The sequence below is a fragment of the Desmodus rotundus genome, chromosome 3 (genome assembly GCF_022682495.2).
Source record: "Desmodus rotundus isolate HL8 chromosome 3, HLdesRot8A.1, whole genome shotgun sequence".
Lineage (NCBI taxonomy): Eukaryota > Metazoa > Chordata > Mammalia > Chiroptera > Phyllostomidae > Desmodus > Desmodus rotundus.
In genome coordinates, this window is record NC_071389.1 from 38,733,964 (window position 1) to 38,747,342 (window position 13,379).

The window sequence follows — 13,379 nt, forward strand, 5'->3', positions numbered from 1 at the left end:
GGGAAAAATCAGTTGCATATATATTAAAGGTCACCAATGACACTGGAAGGTGAGATTAAATACATACATGCAATCTTTAACACGCTTTCTACAACCTATTCATCTGGAAGTTAAAGGAACCGGGGAAGAACAGATAGGGCTGGAATAAGTGGCTTGTATTACTGAAGGCCACCAGCAGAGGGGACGGAGCTGCCATTTTCTTTCTCAATGAGAGAACACTGACAGGATACAGATGTCAGCCACAGTGGCCAAGGGTTTTAGGCGGACACAGCTAGACAAGGAGGTGAATCAGAGGCTGCTTGACTTCTGCATTGAGGATCAGTGCAATTGCACAAACAGCTACTGGGAGCTTGGCATGTGCCAGAAGGTGGGAGACACAAGAATGACCAAGTCATGGACCTCCCTGCCTGCAAATTACTCTAGCATTTTTGTGTGTTTATTTGTTTAAAATTCTCCCCAGCTTCCATATTTGCAAATAAGCAGGGCATGCAGATAGAAAAGCTGGGCCCTGGCTGGTGTGGCTCAGTGGATTGAGCACCAGCCTGTGAACCAAAGCGTCGCTGGTTGGATTCCCAGTCAGGGCACATGCCTGGGTTTCGGGCCAGGTCCCCAGTAGGGGGCACGTGAGAGGCAACCATGCATTGATGTTTCTCTCCCTCTTTTTCTCCCTCCCTTCCCCTCTCTTTAAAAATAAAAAAAATAAAATCTTAAAAAAATTAAAAAAAATAGAAAAGCTGGGAAAGGTGCAAGCAAGAAGTAGTGACTGTGAGGATATGATAAAAAAAATGTGTGGACAGTAGGTTTATCTCACTGTTACTACTAAAATTAAAAAAAATTTATAATCATTAACTGTAACAAATGATGAAAAAGTAAACCAGGAATCACTGAAATGTTTTGTTCCAGGTAACATCCAACCATCCATGAAAGGTGTACTCGCACACCAGATTCCTGGCTTTGACCAGCAGACTGAGGGATCTTGGCAATTCACCACCCCTCTCTGAACCTCCGTGTGACAACCTTGTGTAAAAAAAAGAAGAGATAATACCTCTATTTTGCAAGATCATTGTAAAGACTGGCTAGTTAATTACAGCTCTCACACTCCAAAGCAGAACACTGAGCCACTAAGAGGTTCAGTGATTTATAAAAGTACGAAATGAGATGTATGTAAAGCAATTCCAACAAGATCTGGGACAATAGTAACTGTTCTCATTATTATTATCATCACTATTACCATTGTTGTTTTTATCATTACAGTTCAACCTGCACTTTTTGTAACTGAGTAACAATTCAAGTTCAAGCCTTCTGACATCATACACAGACTGCTTTCTATGGCACCGGTCACCTAGCACATAGGATCCACCACGTACCTTTCCCCAGACAGAACCCTCTCCCCTGAGAGGTGAATTTTACCAGGCTCTCCTCTTGATCCAATCTCTCACTTTCTACGACACACATTCCTTCATTGTCCCCAGAACTATTAAAGCTGCTGCGTCTCAGGCCACCCTGAGACGTACTAGAAGGAAGCACAGGGAGAACGCATCAGTGCTGCACCTAATTACTGTACGACCATCTTGACGCAGACAGCTCTCATAAGCAGTGTCTGTGCAAAAACAGAAGCCCCTGTTAAGTAAGCAAGGCACAGCCATGCAAAATGAGTTTTAAATTAAAATTTAAAATAAATGCACAAGATAGAAAAATAATAAACGGTAGATCCGATATGAAGCAATCAGTTGTCTACATAAAAGCAGAGACACTAAAACAAACAGCTCTGATTTATCAAGTGCAACGGCTTCTGGAATTTGGATGAGAATTTTCACAAGTGTCTTTCTCCATGACTCAGTTGACCCTCAAAACTACAGGAAGCTCCCAGAGCACGTTAATGTCTGTGATTTACAATGCACGTATGTCATAGGCCCTCTTGCAAGGACACTGAAAGTGCACTGGAGAAATGCCATGACCTCGCTTGATTTTGCTCTTTTTCCAGAGCACTTGTTACTTTTGACTGGAGTATATTAGTTATGTATGTCTATTGTTTCTTTGTCTCCCCACATCAGAACGCAAACTCCACAAGGTAGGCGCCTTCTCTTTATTCCCCAGTGTATGCACATCCCTGAGAATACTCCTTGGCACATAGCAGGTACTCAATAAATTTATTTGTTGAATGAATAAATGGATACAAATATAACCGTAGTCCTAGTCAAATGACCTAACCTCCTTGAGCCTCAGTCAACTAATCTGTAAGACGGGGCTCATAATACATAACTACTAGATGGATTGCAAGAAGTTAATGACAAAAATTAAGTGAAGCACTTAGCAAAGTGTCTGGCAATTAGTGCTTGATAACTAATACAATTCCTCAGAGGTGTGTATTTACCCTCAAGGTTTATGCAGAGTACTTCTACACCCATCCCAAAAGTCAGCCACCAAAGAGCAATTACAAAGGGCCCAGAGATACGGAACCGCCTTCAGCTCCCGTGGATCCTCTCCCAGAATGCTCATCATGGGGTCAGAATGAGAATGTTAGAAGATTCCTTAGTGATCATCCAGAATAGAGCCAGCAAACCATAGCTTGTGGGCCAGCTACTTGTTTGTATAAATAAAGTTTTATCGGAACTCAGCCAAGCTCACTTGTTTATATACTCTCTATGGTGACTTTCCCATTCCAGTAGCAAAATTAAACAATTGCAAGAGACCATATGGCTCACCACGTTAACTATCTGGACATTTAAGAAAAATCCTGTAGAACAACTCTGAGTGTCCAGAGGAGGATACAGAGTGACAGAGAACAAGCAGATGAGCTATACCCAATGTCACACTGCATACTTAGGCTCTGAAGCTCTGAGACCAAGTGTCTCACACTTGGACCCCTTCAGAGGTCCAAATAATAGCTGAGAAACCGTCAGTCAGAGGGCTGGTCTGAATGATGACAACCTGAGGGCAGTCTGACTTTTCCGCTGGAGGCAAACGAATGGCCACTTTCTTGCCAGAAGCCCTAACTGTGCCCTTGAAGGGGAGAGACACCAGCACCGCAATTTGTTGCACATTTGGCTTTGTGCAAGTCCCTTAACCTCTCTGGGTCTCAGTTTCCTCATCTGTTAAGGAGGAATAATAATACTTTCTTAGTTGAGTCCTTAGGGGATTAAATGTAATAAGACCAGGCATGTGAAAGCAGCTAGCACAGAAAATATTCCCTCTTTACCTCCTTAAAGACCAAAATTGATTTAAAAAAATGATTCATTACAGGACAGATATCACATTTCTGAGTTTGCCCCAAACCTGCTTGAAAACAGTCACAGCCTCACTTTCCAGGGTAATGTGAACATCCTTTTTCCCCTGTCATGAATTATCCCCTGTCTAAATTATCTCACAGAGGCAGCTTCCTGACAGTTTCAATTTCTAAAAATATGTTGGTTTTGAGCTATAAATTGATTTTCTTATTGTGATAAATTAAAATCCAATATCATCCAACAAGACACTAAACATACAGAGACCCGATTTTTCCCCTTAGATGTTCAGTCTCTTTGATATTCAAATGGATCTGGGGCTGTTGTCAGGCAGGTGGGAGCCTGAACATTGAAGAGAATGAACAAAGAGTACGGAGATGGGACAGAGGGAAAAGACTGTAAAGAGAAATGAAAAGCAAAGTAGGAAAGTGGAGGAAGGAAAGAGAATACTTCATATTTCCTGTTTTGTAAGCATCAGAGAGGGATGGTCAAGCCTAGGCAGTTTGCATATAATTTGCCGGGAAGCCTTGGGCGGCATTTCTTCTCTTTGGGTTTGAGGTTTCTTCCTTTGTTAATGAGTGAGTTAGTGGATGCACATGGGACCTTTCATTCCTGATGTCCTAGAATTGGGTAACTGACTCATGTTCCAATTCTTTCTATACTCACTACCCCAGTGGCAAAAGTAGCATCTTTGGTATGTAGCATCTTGGGCTCCAAATCTGCCCCAGACAATTAGCACTTCATTGTAAGTTGATTTCCTCTTCCTTCTTTCCTCTCTTTCATTCCATCCCTCTCTGACTGCCTTCTCTCCTTCCTTAAGTGTCTAATTAGCATCACTGTCACATGCCAGGCCCTATATGATACCTCGCAGATACAGCATTGGGTAAGACAAGGTACCTTGGGAGCGTGCAGGCTGAGGGGAGTGTGAGTGAATTCATTATGATATGGACGATCATGGCTATGAGAAAAGTGAGAAGAGGGTGCTTTAGAAGCATTACAAAAGGACTTCTTAATTCTGCTGAGAAAATCTGGACCAGAGAGGGGACGATATAGCATATAATGTAATATTATTTAACACTTAAAGCTTTTATTATACCAGACACTGTTCTAAGTCTTAAGGGTTTGAATTAAACACTCATTTAGTCTTGCACTAACCTAACTAAAGATACTTTCATTATTCCCATCTCACAGAAGAGTAAAAGAGGCACGAAGTCATTAAGAATCATTGCTTTATAACCAATACAGCTGGTCAGGAGTAAATGCAAGGCAGTCTTGATCTTGAATCCATGGTCCTTTCACTATATCCACTCTCTGGTGCCAGCACCATACCAGTAAGGAGCGTGGGCTGTGGATTCATACAGACCTGGCATGAATCCTGCTCAGAGGTGCAGTGTGTAAGCACTTAGTTTAATGAAACCCCTGGGCTTGATAAATGATAATCATTGTGCGGTGTTGCTGTTGTTATCATTGTTGACATTACTGAGCCCTGAGAAATGAGGACATGTTCACTGGGGAAAAAGGGCAAAGGACATTCAAAGTGGAGGGGTCACCTTGAGCAAATCATGAAAGCTGGGCTGTGAATGGTACACACAGGAAACAGCAAGACAGTACCCGCAGCATGCCATCACCCACTGATGATAATGCCCCAGGCTGCGACCTGCAGCTGGGCAGGGCGTGCACTGCACAGCTCAAAGGGAAAACAGTCATAGAATAGGCATCGACAATGTGTATGGTCATTGCAGTAGTTTCCCAGCAAATGTCAATGAGTCACAAAGAAAGGAACATTTTCTTCATTGGTACAATGGCATCTTAAAAGCAAAGGGTGACCTTACAATCACTGTATCTCTCTCTCTGTACGTCGAGTGCAGCTTTGGGGCCACAGAGTAGACTGAATAATAACTGATGCTGTAATAAACATGATTCAATCAAAAGTCTTTGGTTTGATGTTCGAGGCCTTACAATCTGGCCTTGGCCTACCTTGTTAGTTATCTTTCACTGACAGCACTCACACCTCCTCCTACACAGAACCACTGACACGTCACCACCCTCCCCCAGGCCTGCCCTCCTTCATGACTTCCCACTGGAGAGTCCTAGCCAACACTCCCTTTCCTGGGCACTGGTCCCTTTATATCGCCAACTTCGAACCCTGACCATTTTTCAAGGTTCAGCCCTTTCTTCCTAAATCAGTCCATATTTTTTTTCAAATGGAAGAAATCATTTCTTCTTTAGAATTCTCACAATAATTTTATCTTTTTCTTATTGTATTCATTATTCTTGATATGAATTTTAGCTATTTATATATGTCTTACCTCCTATAAGTTCCTCAAGGAAAAGTTTCAGACTGGTTCATCCCTATTCACCAAGTAGAATGGAAAATTCAGTATTATAGATATGGTACAAAAATACTTTGCTTATATGTAAAATAGAGTGAGATTTTAAATTCAGGTAATTGTAAACAGGTTTTTCATCTACATGAATATCTGTTAGGACATTAAAAGTCATATGGCAAAGGAAAGGTTTTTGTTGTGTGTGACTAAAAGTCATAGAGCAGCCCTGGCTGGTGTGGCTCAGTGGCTTGAGCTCCTGCCTTCAAAACAAAGGGTTGCCGGTTGGACTCCCAGTCAGGGCACATGCCTGGGTTGTGGGCCAGGTCCCCAGTGGGGGGCATATGAGAGGCAACCACACATTGATGTTTCTCTCCTTTTCTCCTTCCCTTCCCCTCTCTTTAAAAATAAATAAATAAAATCTAAAAAAGAAGTTATAGAGCAAAGGAAACATTTTTGCTGTGTATGACTGTCCTGTATATTGCAGAATATTTAGAATCCTTGGTTCCTAATAAATTCCCATCTTACCACCCTTTCCCCCAAAGATTGTGACCACCAAAAACACCTACATGAATTTCCAAAACACCCATTATGGGGGCAGAACCAGTCCAGTGAAGAATATCTGGAGTAAAAGAAAGAAAAATAGGCTTAGGAAGTTATAAAATGTGAATTTGAATTTAGTTTCTGCTACACATAGTAGCCATGAGCAAGCCACTTATCCTACCTGTACCTTAGCTGACTCATCTGTATAGGGGGTTAATAAAAACCCCCAAGAGTTACTTGGCTGTTAAATGAGACAGAATCCAAAAAAGCCTTCTATAAACCATACAGTCATGCGTATAGGCTAGTCATTTATATGGAAAAAGGAGGAACCGAAAAACACCCCCAATAGCCACAGGAACCTTTTAGGAAGAAGAAAGTGGGAGGTATCATGTGCCCCAATTTCAAACTATACCACAAAGCTACCATGATCAAAACAGTATGGCACTAGCATAAAAACAGATATACAGATCAATGGAATTGAATAAGGAGTCCAGAAATAAATCCTCACTTATATGGTCAATTAATTTACAACAAAGAAGGCAAAAATACACAATAGGGTAAAGACATTTTCTTCATTAAGTTGTGTTGGGAAAATGGGGCAGATACATGCAAAAACTGAAATTGGACCACTTTCTTATACCATACACAACAGTAAACCCAAACGTGTTAGACTTAAATGTAAGACGTAAAACCATAAAACTCCTAGAAGAAAATATAGGCAGTAAGCTCTTTGATATCAGTCTTAGCAATATCTTTTTGAACACGTCTCCTTGGGCAAGGACAACAAAAGAAAAACTAAACAAATGGGACTACATCAAACTGAAAAGTTTTGCACAACAAAGGAAGCCATCAAACAAAACAAAAAGATATTTGCAAATGATACATCTGATAAAGAGTTCATAGCCAAAGTATATAAGGAACCCATGAAACTTAATACCAAAAAAAAATCTGATTAAAAATGGGCAGAGAAAGTGAATAGCCATTTCTCCAAAGAGGACATGTAGATGGTTAACAGACATATGAAAAGATGCTCAACATCACTAACCATCAAGGAAATATAAATTAACTACAATGATATATCACCTCATACCTGTCAGAATGGCTATCATCAAAATAAAAAAGTGACAAATGCTGGCGAGGATGTGGAGAAAAGGGAATGCTCATGCACTGCTGGTGGGAATGAATACTGATTGGTGCAGCCACTACAGAAAACAGTATTGGGTGCGGGTAGTCCTCAAATAATGAAAAATATTCATATAACTGCCATACAACCTAGCACTTCCACTTCTGGATATTTTTCTGAAGAAATCTAAAATACTAATTCAAAAAGACATGTCACCAGTCTTGTGAGAGTCCTGTATTACTATTTCACTGGCTCCCAGGATGATGGGGACATCCGCCGACCCTCAGGTCCCAGCATCCTGCTCTGCAGCCCCTTCATTATCCCCTCCGTCTGCCTCCGTAGGACCAGTTTCCTTTTCTCTTCTGCTGCTGCTCTCCCCAGAGCATACCCAAAACATCCAGTTAGAACTGAAGGAAGAATAGTCCTCTTTTTGATGAGACACAGGTAAGGTGACATCTGGTTTTCATTGAAGAATAAACTACTAAATCAGCCTTAAAATTTAAATGTAGCCATTGCATTTAAGACACCACTACCCCTCTATCATGACGGCCAATATTAAATCCTGGGCCACCCTCTACCTCTGCCCTGCTATGCCCTGCGTATTCTGTGTACATTTGCCAATTCTCAAGCACTAAGTCTATTTTCTGCGCAGTACCGCTGAGCATCTACTATGTAGAAGTCATCATGCTCACTAGATGGACAACAGTGATGAACAAAAAGATATGGCCTGTTCATCTGTGTGTCTGCAGAGGTGCTCAGTGTATACACTTCCCTCAGTGTAAGGGAAGAATGAATGAGCACTCAGGTTTTTCCCTTTTAGATGGTTGTGCATTTAGAAACACAGTTTTCTCTTCCCTGCTTTGCTCATCCAGTCCTCTCCAACTCACTCCTCCACTGCCAAATCAGTGAGCCCTTTCTGTAAAAACCTTCCTGAATATTCTAGGCAAAGCCCAGTCTCGATGCCCCGAGTCCTGACAACTCCATTCACACCTGTGTCTTAGTGGCTGTCAGTTCACTGTGTGAGTCTGGTTGTACCACCTGACTGTGACCAGTTCAGGGGCAAGGACCACACATTATAGATCTCTGACTCCCCGGAAAACAGCATAACATGGCACAGAACAGGCATCCAACATGCTGACGCCTGACCAAGTACTGGTTCTACTGCCAACATTCTGTCCACCAGACAGTCCCAATTGTAACTCCACTCCTTTTATCTTTACTCAGGAAAGCTCATCAGAATGACAGTGAATAACGATGACAATAACACAGGGTTATTACTGAATCTGTTCTAATATACAGGGCCTGGCACAAATAACGCCCCCCTTTTTATTACAAAATCTTTTATTACAAAATCATAAGCATGTCATTCTGTAACATAACAATATCACACTCAAGCACACCATCTGACATTTAAGGTGAAATGTTCAAATTAAAACTATAAATTATTACACCCATAGTATTACCCTACCAATCACACTCAAGCAAGCCTTACGTCTGCCAGATCCTGTGTATAAAAGGAAATCATTTATAAACTTTGTTATTGCTGTGGTCTGAATATTTATGCTCCCCCCATTCATATGTTGAAATTCTAACTCTCAAGGTGATGGGGCCTTTGGGGATGAAGAGGTTGTGAGGGTGGAGCCCTCATGAATGGGATAAGTGCCCTTAGAAAAGAGCCTTAGAAAGCACCCTGACCTTCCTACCACAGCAAAAAGGTGCCATCCATGAAGAACGGGCTCTTACACGACACCGAATTTGGTGGGGCCATGATCTTGGACTTCCCGGCTTCAGAACGGTGAGAATAAGTGTTTGTTGTTTATAAGCCACTTAGTTTGTGGTATTTTTGTTAAGACAGGTATGTTATTATTAGTAGTATATTGATAGCATCAAGGATTCTGGACCCAACTACCTGGGTTTGAATATCAGCTCAGCTACTTATTAGCTGTGTGACTTAAATTATTTGGCATGCAGTTTTCTCATCTGTGAAATGGTGAGAATAATATCACCTACACTTCACTGAATTGTTACAATGTACACAGAATGGTGAATATAATAGTGCTAAATCAGTTTTGGCACTAAAACTGATAAACAAAATTCACATGTGATGGTGGGAACAAGATATTTCATCATCTTGAAAATTTGATGCAAACCACTGTCCTCTATACTGAGAGACACACATATCTTTAGGGTCCTGCACGACTTATGATTTTTATGGCATAAGATTATAATGATTCTGTAGAATAAAACTGTAAATGAGATAAGCAAGTTCAATAGTTCGCCTGGAAAGACACAGGATTTGGAGTTGGAAGATCTATTCTGAGCCACGTCAGGGACAATTCCAGAACCTGTTCCCTTATCTGCAAAATAAAGATGACATCACTTCTGCCTTGGTGTCCACTGGTCTGATTTGAGGACCTGGTAACGTATTGATATGAAACCATTCCTGATTTGCCACCACGCCTCCTACTGCTGATCACAGTGAACTTACACACACCATGCCCTACATTCTCACTGGTTCCTTTGACATACTACCAATACCTCAGGGTCTGAAAATACGAACAGCTTTCAATACTGACTTATTCCCTGCAACATGCGAATAACAACACAAAATTTACTCATATAAGGATTGGGATCAAGAACCCTTTCAAACTCAAGACAAGGTGTAAATTGCTGCAAAGGGTCTCTCTAATTGGAATCAAAACATTTTTGACAGCTTTTGGATTTCAAAATTCTAGCTATTGTCACGTTCTGCAAATGTTTCTTTTCTTAGTTAAAAAAAAAAAAGTGCAGTCAAGCTTGAGCAGACATACTTTAGACATGATAAACAACTAAAATTAGCCATTCCAAATGACAACGACCCAGTTTTCCATTTCTTTGATATTTAGGACAGAATACTTCACTTAGGCTCTAGTCCTGCACAACTCGGCGGTGCGCTGCTGGGCAGAGACTAAAGTTTAGATAACTATTTCTGCTCATACTCTCCAAAGAAGATTTTGAAAAACTTCCATTTATCTGAAGATAAATCATATTTATGGGAATAACTTTAAGTGAGACACAGAATTTTAAAACTAGTCCCAGTTATCACCTTAGCTGTGACTTTGCTCAACGCCTCATTTCCGCTTGACTGCCTTCCACAATTTCCCCATCATACGGTTGTTGCTTCAGTACTCCCGGCAAGGGGAACTCGCTTGCGCAGAAGGCGGTCCACCGAACTATTCAACAGCTCCGAATGGTAGAAAATTATTCTTATTCATAAGCTGAAACTGCTTCCTAGAAACTTCTATGGACTGGTTTTGGTTTTATTCCCTGAGTCAAACAGAACAGACCCCCACCTTCTGCTACACATCTTTCTGGAACATTATTACTATGGGGTGCCTGCCTCCTATTGTCTCTACTTCACCCTTAAATGTGTTCAGTCCACTCCACCAGCTTTCCCCAGACTTGTGTTCAGGCATATGGACAAGGTAAGGTTGCAGAAGCTGCTGCTAGAGGCCTGACGTTAATCAAACAGAACCAGCGTAGACTAAGCCAGGCAGAAAACATTCAGCTCTGCCTTCATCCTGATTCTCCACTAGGGATATGACAAATTTTCCAAAAGCCAGGTGACTTGGGGTGAAATAATGATTTTACTGTTGTTCTTTCCTTGTGTGCAGCTAAAGAATCAAAACTAGTATTACAAGGTTTGGTGGTATCTTTCTTTGGGGCCAGCTTAGCTACCCTTGAGTGAGGATTTAGATAAAGGTAAAGAATATAAACTACCTGCTCTCATTAGTTAAAATTGGGTGATTAGGACTTTAATTATCTGGGCACAGCCTATTTGATGGTGGGGTACATGATGGAATAGCAAAGCCCCAAAATACATCCCCCAAATGAGATAAAGCATCTGATTCTCTGCCTCACTCCTGTGTCTTTGGTTAGACCAGTTGACATGGTGAAGGGCAGGCATGGAATGGGGAGAAGGTCGAGATGATGACATAAAATCGGGGAATCAGTTAGGCTTGATCCATATTACATGGCTCTCTAGAGGATGCTAGGGAATCCATGTCCTCCAAGTTTCTGAGAGCCCAAAGCTCTCTGCCTCCTGGGTGTTATCCAGGATCCCAGGAAGACACATGTGTATTGAGAAGTCTTGACTCAGCACAGTTTCCCATTCCCCCAACTGCCCTGGTCCCCCTTATCAGAATATTCTTTGATTTGCCTATATCCTTTTTAAAATGTATGGTTCAAAACTGAGCACAGGTCTCCAAACTACAGTCTTCCCAGGAAAAGGAAAACCATACTTCCCTAAGGCAGGAGAGGCTTACATTAGGCTATTAATCTTGCAGCATTCAAGCTCCTTTACTACAGATGCTTATATCTTCATTCTGAACTCTCTCCTACCACGGCACCTTTCTCTCCATATAGAAGTCAGTTGCATTGATTTTTGACCCAGGCCAACTAGTGGCTAAATCCCAGTTCATCTCGGACATGCTGGGTGAACTTGGGAAAGTCCCTCACCCTGAGAGAAAACAAACACTGCAGTTAAGTGAAAAGACTTGTGAGCTAGACTGCCTGGGTTTTAATCCTGTCTCCACCGCCACTTACTTCCCTGAGTTAATAGACGTTTCTCTCCTCGATACTTTCAACTATAACATGAAGGGTTAATACTACATACCTCATAGGGTTGTTGTGAGGATTAAATGAATTGGTACTTACAAAGGATTTACAACAACGCCTGGCACATATTATGTGCTTGATGAAGTAGCTATTATTATTATTATTATCTCACAGGACTGTTGTGAAGATAAAACTAAATAATGTACGTAAAGCGACCTCCTACATACCATGTACTCAATAAACTGAAGCTATTATCATCAGCTGTTTTTCATTGTGGTAAAACATAGACAACAAAAAACTGACCACTTTAACCATCTTTAAGCGGTTCAGTGGCAGAAAGTATATTCACGCTGTTGTGCAAACATCCATCCGGCACTGTGGCCTTCTTTCCAAACTTAAACCCTGTACCCGTTAAACACTAGGTCTGCAGCACCCCCTACACCCAGGCCCCGGAGACTGCCATTTTACTGCCTGTCTCTTTGAATTTAACTCCTTTACGTAACTCACGTAAGTGGAATCCTGCAGAATTTATCTTTTTGTGATGGGCTCGTTTCACTTGGAATAATGTCCTCAAGGTTTACCACCCGTGTTGTAGCTTGCGCAGAACGTCCCTCCTTTTATTGCTGAATATTACTCCATTGTCATGGAGGTACCCATTCGTCCACGGAAGGACGCTTAGGTTGCTCTCCCCTTTGGGCCATTGTGAATAATGCTGCTACAAACAGGGCATCCACATATCTGTTCTACTACTAGTTATTCGAGAGAAACTTTTCTTCAAGAAAACCTATTTTTACTGTTAAATTATCACCCGGCTACCCATATTTTATCCTAATATGGGTCAGAACAAAGGGGAGTAAACAATTATGCAAAGTGACTGGGGTTAATTAACTTGGCTAGTAGAGTATTGTTTATACAGTGCTTGATAAATTACCTTGTGAAGTTCAAAGGAGGTAATGTATGTGGAGGTGAATAAATAAAAGGACAAGTAAGTCCATTTGACTCTCACCCTCTTGACAAAACAGATCGTAGAGCACTTTTTCTGTGTGTCCCTCACCCTCACATGAGCAGGACCGACAATGGCGGACAAGCCCCGGGATGATCCTGGGAGCTAATCGCCTCTGGGAGGGTGACAACGACACAGACTACTTCTTTGGTTCATTCAACAGACATATCAGCCCTTACATTTCCCGGTCATGTGGCGATAGATTTTTTTTTAGACAGAAAACTCCATTTATTCTTTTTGATTAAAGCATCTACAGGTTTCCACAGGTTAAACTCAAGAGAGTTCGGATGCTCTGACTGAGTCAAAAGAGCCTGGTGGGTCTCCCTCTAGGACGCGTGTCATTAAAGTTGCCAGCACAGAGAAATTTAACTTAGACTGTCACATTACCCACTGCTCTTCAAAACTCATCAATCTCCCATTCAATTACCAGGCCTGTGTAACACTTTTATCACAATTACACTATAAGTCACGCTGCAGTCACACTGTGGCCAAGTCAGGGAAGAGCCTCCCTTTGATGGATGATTTCAGTTGATCAAGTTTGTCAGTTGCTTTATGTGTTTTTATGC

The 13,379-nt window shown here is 41.5% G+C and overlaps 1 protein-coding gene across 10 annotated transcripts in view; it reads right to left on the reverse strand.

Moving 5' to 3' along the window:
• DAB1 (DAB adaptor protein 1) overlaps positions 1 to 13,379 on the reverse strand; it is a 390,626-nt gene that overhangs the window by 115,212 nt on the left and 262,035 nt on the right. The gene's annotated exons all lie outside the window — the stretch shown is intronic.